Consider the following 9,399-nt stretch of genomic DNA (forward strand, 5'->3'; position numbering starts at 1 on the left):
GATTTATAACAATTACATTTAATTATTATATTATAACAAATAAAATTTAAATAAATAATTATAGTGATAAAATTAAACTGATCAGATAATTATCAACCTAGTCGAATGCTTAAGAGATAATAAAGATGATTTTTTATATTATCTAGTAAATGAAATATTTATGTTATTAAACACTTAAATTGGGAGTTAAATATTTTCATATGAAAAATATATAATAAGTATAAATAATGAGAGGATATATATATATATATATATATGGGGTTTGTTAACACGCGTACGCCTGTTTTTCAGTTGGTACGTTTTAACAATGTGTACCGGATTATAGTAGACAAAAATACTCTCATTTATCATGGATTCTAAGTTTTAAGGTCAAGGATATTTAAATAATTTTCATTCTCAAAACTAACAAAAAACGAAACCTCCAAACCCTTACTCACCTCCCTCATTCCTCTCAACCCTTTCTCTTTCATCTCTCTCACTCCAACATTTTCTCTGTCATTCCTATTACCCCAATTGAAAAAAAAAAAAAAAATCATAAACCCTTGTCTAACCCTTGTCTTTTTTCCTTTACACAAAGTGTTTCTTTTTCCTTTCTCTGTTGGTATGGGATACATGATGTAAGATTACAACCTAGAATTGAAAGAATTGTACTCTTAGGGAATTCTTCTATACCTATTTCTTTAATTTCCTTATGTCCCTTTTTTATCACTGAATCAACTTCTACNGGCGTTTANAATAAACTTTAACCACTGTGCAAGATAAAAAACAGTAAAATCATTTTTTACCTTTGAGATTTGGGAAGAGTAATATAAAATGACAAAGTTTATATTCATTTTACACACATTAATAAATATAAAATGATTATAAAAGAGTAAACTTTTTCAATTTTTAAAAAATATCTCTGATTNAAATNNNNACCACCATCTTCAATTGGGTTGAGATGAGAGAAAAAATGTTGGAATGATGACAGAGAAAATGTAGAGATGAGAGAGAAAATATCTCTGATAACAAAGGGTTTCTGATTTTTTTTTTCAATTGGGGCAACAGCAGGAATGACAGAGAAAATGTTGGAGTGAGAGAGATGACAGAGAAAATGTTGGAGTGAGAGAAATGAGAGAGAAAGGGTTGAGAGGAATGAGGGAGGTGAGTAAGGGTTTGGGGGTTTCTTTTTTTAGTTTTGAGAATGAAAATTATTTAAATATCCTTGACCTTAAAACTTAAAATCCATGATAAATGAGGGTATTTTTGTCTACTATAATCCGGTACACATTGTTAAAACGTACCAACTGAAAAACAGACGTACGCGTGTTAACAAACCCCTATATATATATGGTTTAAATCTCTTTTTGGTTTCTAAGTTATGAGCGGATGTTCAGTTTAGTCCCCGTTTTTAAAAATGTAAACCTTTAGTTCCTAAGTTATAAAAAATGTATCAAATGAGTCCTTTTTTGATGTTCATGGTCAAAGTACAAATAGCAATATAAAGTGCTGTTATTATTAAAAAACAAATCAGAGCAATCTAAAGATGTAGCAATTGTTAAGAAACAACAAAAAACAGTATTTCAAGTCAAAAAATGACTCATTTGATACATTTTTTATAACTTAGGGACTAAAGATTTACATTTTTAAAAACGGGGACTAAACTGAACATCCGCTTATAACCTAGGGGCAAAAAAAAGGTTTAAACCTATATATATATATATATATATATATATATATATATATATATATTTTAATAATTGGACAAAGACAAGAATTTGTATTATTACCGTTAAAGAATCCAGGAGTGAATATTTATAGACTTACCTCTATCCTTATATTCAATTGAAAATATTGATTATTATCCATACATATATCTATATTCAATAAATGCCAAGGTTCTTTATAAAAATGAAGATAAGTTAAGAAAATATTATTAATGTTGTCAAAACGGCTTATTCGGCCCGGCTCAATCTATTAGGGTTGGTTACTTAGTAAGTTAATCTAAGTGAGTCAAAAAATTCGAACTCGACTCGATCCACCATGAATTGATGGTTGATGGGTTAAATGAGTGGACACACTAGCTCACTTAATTATAACTTTTTTAAATAAAAAAGTTACAAACTTTTGTAATTCAAATCTAAATAAATTTTACTTCCAAAATGATGTTAAACTTAAAACAATTCAAAATAATAAAAAAAGTACAAAATAATCTTTCTCAGTATAGAGTTCTGGTGGGTGAGGAGTGTATTTTTTAGGATTTCATAAGATAATAAATTAATAAAATAAAATTAAATGGGTAGGTAAACCAACTTGGCTCACCATGAGTTCAACCCGAATGAGTTGGATTAAAAATTAACCCTCATAAAAAAATGGGAGTTACTCCCTCCACCCTGCACATTGCTCGCTACACCTCCCCATTCCTATTTTACCCTTTAATAATATTTAAAGGAATATCAATATACGTTTAACTTTTAAACGAATGTCAAGATCCGTGAACGGGTGAACATCCGTTGAAGGAAAAACGAATGTGGACATTCGTTTAAGCCCACAAACAGAATGAAACAATTTAGCAAAAAATAAACCAAAATTCCATGGCCCACATGGCTGCCTCACAGTCCCAAGAGGCGAACCTTCTCACTTACCACCAGTACTATCAACTGCCGCCTCCGCAACCTCCTCCGTTGTTGGCGATGGTACCATCGCCGCCCGGTGTGGTTGTCCCACTAGCGCGCACCACGGGCATCCTCCATATGTGGCTCAGCAAGTCGTGTTCGGTTCTTACAGCGCTCCTCCACCCTTCACGAACGAGGTTCACACCCTCTTCTTCGCTGGCCTTCCAAAAGATGTAACGCCCCACGAAATCTACAATCATTTTCGCAAAATCTACAATATTTTCCGGCGACCCTCTTAATTTCAGAGACTTTCTGACATTGGGGTTCTGGGTTTGCTCTGGTTTCTTCTTGCAAGTCTCGCGAGTCGCTGCGGCGACATTGGGTTTTTAGGGTTTTGTTTTGGGTTTGATTTGGGGTTCTTGGGCTAGTTTTTCTAAGTGCAAGATTAAAGATGAAGACGCGAGGGAGGAGGTGATGGAGAAGAAGACTCGCGCAGTGAAGCGATTTAGGTTGGTGAAGGTTTCACAATGGAGGTTTCTGGTGAAGAAGATGATCTCACCGTAGATGGTGTGACGACGACGCAAAGTGGTTCTCGTGGTGCAGTCTGGTGCGAATAACTCATGGAGAGACGTTGGTGCGTTAATGGCGGAGGCGGCTCGCTGAGGACTGGTGGTGAGATGTTGACGACGCTGGGGTTTGGCGGTCAACGGAGGATTCGTGGTGATGGTTGAAGATGACGACGATTTGCGGTTCTGATGGTGGTGGCCGTAGAGGGTCACGGCTGACGGCGAAGTTGATGGTGGTGGAGATAGGGTTTGACGGCGATTGGTGGCAGCGGCAACAAAGTTGGTGGTGATAAGATTTCTGTGTAAGGGAAAGCTGACATGACAGGTGAGGGGGGTGTAGGGAGAATTAAGATTTAAAAAAAAAATAAATTAAGGAAGGATGTTTTTGGAATAAAAAAAAAGAATGTGGAGGTAGAAGGAACATTTGGGATGATGGAGAGAGAAGTACCCTAAAAAATACATTTTTTTTAAATCCAACCCAATTTAAAACCGTGGTGGGCTAGATGGGTTTGACTTGATTAAAAGCTCTTTTTACTGTATATTCTTCAAACTGATTTTGTAGCTTAGTTAAATCAATCACCTCGTCGGTTCATTGAATTTGTCTACATAAATTGAAACTCGTTCTCAATCTGTTCTCATTTGTATGAAGAAAAAAAAAACTAAATTCATCTACTTTGAATTGATAAGTTAATTGCATTAAATATTTCCCCTAATATTCTTGCTAAATTGCCCTCGTTAACATTTTACTCATTCCTCAACATTCGTCCTAAGATGAATGATACTTTATCTAAATTCAAATATAAGAAAACTTTTGTAATTAAATTTAGTAGAATTAAATTTGAAATTTCTAAATCCCCTTAATGTGCTATTATTTCAAAAATACCTTTATCTTTTGATTTAACTATGAAAGTAATAATATTAAATAAGTTTAACTACTATTTACTCAATGGATAATAGTAAATAGTTAGTATTATTTATATTAAGTTTATCACTTTATAGTTTTAAGTCTCTGAGTGATTAGTCATATCTTTTAAATAATAATATTTATTTTAAGAGATCGGAATTTGACTTATTACAAGAATAACGAAATCTAAAAATATTGTTTTTAATTAGTATAAAAAGAATTAATTGTTGTTATAATTGAGTCTAGAAGAAGGAATGGGTTAGCATATAGTTTGACAAGTACAATGAAACATATTGGGAAAAAAGTGTGACAACAAATATCTAGTCATAGCGTGGTTCTCTATGATAATGAAAACACAAGTTTAGAAGATCAAGGTTCCATGCACGTGAGGTCGGTTCCTTGTTATGGATGATCCTATCTAACCCTAACCCTATTCTCAATACAAGACCACTAATTTCTCAATCTTAGTATAAAAACGAGGTGTGTTTCATACACTCTTCTTTGGTAGAATAAACCAATAGTGGTGGCTTCAATGTACCATGGTATGAACCCAAATTCCATAAGTTTGCATTGGTGTACGAGAGAGTTTCAATTTCAATGGCAGCGTGTGAATCTAGGAGTCCATGTTCAACTACTTCTCACATGTATAACCACCGCTACCCTTCTCTTTCTCCTTCATTAGAAGTTTGTGCATTCATCATAACAAGTGGATATTTGCTTGTGTTTCTTAATTACTCAACCATAACTTTTTTTTTGAGGATATGGTTTCTCGAAATGGTGATGAATGTGTTGATGATATTGGTTATCGTGTATTTGGATAGAAAATTTTGTAATTTCTAAGATTATCTTAAAGATAATCTTTTATGGTCGATGTTACTATTCTTTTTATCAATATGTTTTTTAAGATTTTTTTATTTTATATTTTTAGAATATTTTCTTAATTTACTTATCTTCAAATTATATGAAATGTTAGATTAGGTTTGATTATCACTAAGACAGATTTATACAAGATTAGGTTAAGTTAATCCAAATCAAAGACAAACCAAGTCAACTCAAATCCAACAGAAGTTGAGTCGTCTAGGCCCAGATCGAGCAAAGTAGGCTCGATACTAGATCAAATTGAGTTGGCCTAGGCTTAACTTGAGGTGAGTTCGTTCGGACCTAGGTTAAGTCAAGTTAGTTTAAACTCAAATAAAACTGAATTAGTCTTATCATCTTCTTTTAGCATGGTCATGGCTTCGTTTTAAAATACTTAATCTTGATGAGCACTCACTTTATTTGAGGCATGAGGGCCATAAAATTAAGTTGAAATTTATGACACTAAGACAAGTCCGTAAGGATCAACATAGGCTGAAGGAAAAAGTAGAAAAAAAAATATAGAAAAATAAACAATAGAGTGAAGGAAGAATGAGAAAAAAAAAAGGAAGAAGAGAAAATGAAGAAAAAGAAAAAACAACTAGAGAGACAGAGCATGAAAATTTTTTTGTCAATGGTTTTTATTCTACTATTTGTGATGTCATTTTATAGGAACAAAAGAATGGACATGTCAATGAAATACACTAATTCCCATGTTTGAAAAGAATGTTTGTTCCTAGTGCTTTATTATGCATTCAGTCTGCTAATGAAAAACGAAGTCTTGAAGCTAATGAAACACAACGCATGGAGTTATTTCTTGTTACATATGAAGGAGAGGTGTGTTGGCAATAGAGGTTCTCAACGAATTGCAACCATTGGATATTAGAATTGTAGGATCAATATATCTCAACAAGAGGGTGGTGAAGAGGTTTAAAACTAGTTTTACCCTTCTTGAAAATTTTTGGTGTATAAAATATGTTTAAGATGAACTTCTCAACCTTTTAAAGATTTAACAGAAAATCAAGTAAAGAAGATGAAGGAAACCATATTAGATTTTATACTGGTTCAACTCTTAAAGAGTTTACATCTAGTCTTCTTCCAACAACCCGAGTTGAAATGAAAACCACAATGTCAAGATTTTACAAGATCTCCTATATAATCTAAATCTTTAACTAACCAGTAGTTAATTCCTTAATGTGAGACTACACACACTCACACTAAAACCCTTGTCTACACAGTAAAGGATACAATAGTTCAAGAAATTTACAGAAAAATAAAAGAACCGCTACAACCTTTTAGTGCATGTATTATTGAGAAAATAGAAACCATATGCTTCTTAGCTCTTTCCACTCATTCTTGCAAGCTTGTGGCCATGCTTTTCTTCAATTTATGTTTTGCTCTCCAAGAATGCTCAAAGGATGTTCTCTTGTAATGTTTTTAAACTTGAAAAAGGAACTAAACACATATATATAGCAAAGGCTCAATATTGTCAATTTTAATCGATTAGGTAAATAACTTAATTGATTAAAATAGAGAGCTTGACTTCCTGATTTTTATTTTCAACAAATTTGACAATATAGACAATTTTAATCGATTAAGTAAATAACTTAATCGATTAAAACAAAGAGCAAGCTTATTTTAAATAGTTTTAGCAATAAGTTAATAATCTCATGTATTCAACATACATTTTAACAGCACATTCATTCTAACAGAGTTGATCAATTTCTTAATAATAACAGGAACATTTAAACATCTTAAAAAACAAATTAACCAGATTTAGATGGTTCCCCTATCAACATTGAAAATGAGTAAATCTAAATTTGTTCAAGTTATATTTAACCCTAGAAGACAAGAATTAGTTTAAAGTTGTGGAAAAATAAAATCCTTTATAAGAACATAATAAACCTTTATTAAAACTAGTAAGTAAAGAAAGTCTTAAGGTTGACAAATCTTCTCGAAGACGGAGGGCATGATGTGAATTCAATCGAGTAGAAGAAAAAGAAGGTGATATGGTTTTTAATGAAGCCTAATTGCCATAATTTCAACTTAAGAAAAAGAGTAACACTCGCTGATTTGGAGATACGAACATGCATGTTTTTGTCTACTATCAACATCTAATTTTGTCTGGGTAAAAAAAGTAAAAATAAAAAAATAAAAGAATAATAACTAAGGAGAAGAGAAAAATTAAATAAAATAAGTTTTCTTAAAAGAATTTATTATTTTCAAAATTTAATTTAACTCAAAAGCCTAAGAGTTTTATGCATATCTTCAGACCCTTTGCTCTTCATATCCCTCACATTACAATCACTAAAAAATATTTTTGAAATATTGTTTTCTAGATAAAGGTATGTTTTTTTAATATGATAATAATTTGAATCAATACTATGTCAATACTTATAAGCAGTTTTTCTGATGATATATAGAAATAATATCTTGGTATTATACGTTAGTTTTTTTTTTAAAGAGAAAGATATGATCTTAAAAATTGTCAAAATTTCTGACAATAATTATAATCAACAACTAATATCTTGGTATTTGATTTGATTGATTTGTTTTTGGAATATATTGCAACCAAAAGCATTTTTTTTCTATTTATTGTCAATTAATTCGTAATTAAAGCAAAATTGCCATAATATTACAAAATGTGTATATAAATACACATTAGGAGAGGAAAGTATAAAGGGGAATGAGTTCTCACATAAAAGGGGCTCTACTAACAACAATTACTAAAGAAGAAATGGTTAGAGTACCGAAAATTTAGGTAACAGAAAGTTTGGGATGTATGTCAACCTTCCACCTTTTTTCTTTTGATTTAGGCATTATATTATGCTTTCATATTGTATGTGTTTTACTTTAAACTTAACTTTGATATTTTCTTTCAGGGGCATTATTTTTACTAATCACAAATATCTTGTTTTAAATCATAAAAAAGAATGTTTCCCTCGTTTCCTTTGGTATTGGTTAGATCCCTCGCATTATGTGATATTTATTTTTCAAATTTTCTTTAAAAAAAAATTAAATAAATGCAAAAAAATAAAGAATATTTTTTATTACATATTTTCTCATTTCAAAAATAGTAAATCATAAAATAAAAGATAAAGATGCTTTTACATTTATAAAGGTACAAGCACTGGTGTGGTCGTCCACATTTTGCTTAATAACTTTTCGTTTCTAAATAATTAAATATTGCTTTTAAAGATATAAGTACTCGTGTGATCGTCTACGTCGGCCTAATACTCATTGTTTTTGTTTCCACCATTCCTAAAATACAAAAAGATACAAAAACATCAAAACTAAAATATCAACATTATGAAACATTTTTTTAAAGAACTATTAGAGTTGTCAAAATGGGTCACAACCCGCGAGCTAACCCGGCTCACCACCCGTGAGCTAACCCGGCTCACCACGTGTTCGGGCCAGATTAGGTTTGAAAAAATTAATTTTTTTTTATGCGGGTCAGATTTCAACCCGACTCATTTAAACCCGGCTCATGCGGGTTGAACCCGTGGTGAGCCGGGTTGGCCCATCAACCCACCTACCTAATTTTATTTTTTTAATTTATTATTTTATTTATGAAACCCTAAAAAATAAAACACTCTCTTCACTCACTGTGTATACCAAAAAAAGTAACATCCGCTCTCACAAATCACTTTCACGGAACATGCTCTCATTTACGGTGTTGTCACTCTCTCTTCTTCACTAAAATTCTTCAAGGAACAGGTTTTTTGTGTTTGTTTTTGGATGACATTTGGATTATATTGTACCTTTTATTATTATTTTGAATTGTCTTCACTTTAACATCATTTTTTAGGAGTGAAATTTGTTTAAATTTGAATATAGAAAGTTTGTAATTTTTTTTATTTAAAAAAAATGTAATTAAATGGGCTAGTGAATCAACCCGTTTACCCACCAACCCGTGATGGGTCGAGCTGGGTTCAGATTTTTCTGGCTCGCTAGTAAATGAGCCGGGTTGGGTTGACTCACTAAGGGACCAACCCGTGGTGGGCCGGGCCGGGTCAAGCCGGGTTACTTGTTTTGACAGCTCTAAGAACTATGTAACCCTCATTTTTCATTTTAAACGAGAATACGAAGGAGTATGGTTAATCCTTGTCGGGCCATAAAACAAAAAACATTTTTGGGGAAAATTAAATATTTCGAAAAAGCACATAAACTTTGTGCGGTTAATTAAAGGTATTACTTTTAGGAAAGCGTGATAGGGTGCTTATACCTTTTCTACGTGTAACCGATTCCCGAATCTAAAATCCAGTTTCGCAGACCATGTCTTATTTTATAGTTTTCCATATTTTTTTAGAATAAATTATGGTGGCACTCCTAAAACCTTTTTTTTTTCTTAAACCCGTTTATTTTTAGTCCGTTGTCTCGTCGCATTCCCGTTGAAAAAACTGCTCTAATTTTAGTTTATTTCCTTTTGTTTTATTGAAAATAATTGCATGAATGAGATCTTACAATACCAAGAATG

This window comes from Vigna radiata, chromosome 8 (genome assembly GCF_000741045.1).
Source record: "Vigna radiata var. radiata cultivar VC1973A chromosome 8, Vradiata_ver6, whole genome shotgun sequence".
NCBI classification, from domain to species: Eukaryota; Viridiplantae; Streptophyta; class Magnoliopsida; order Fabales; family Fabaceae; genus Vigna; species Vigna radiata.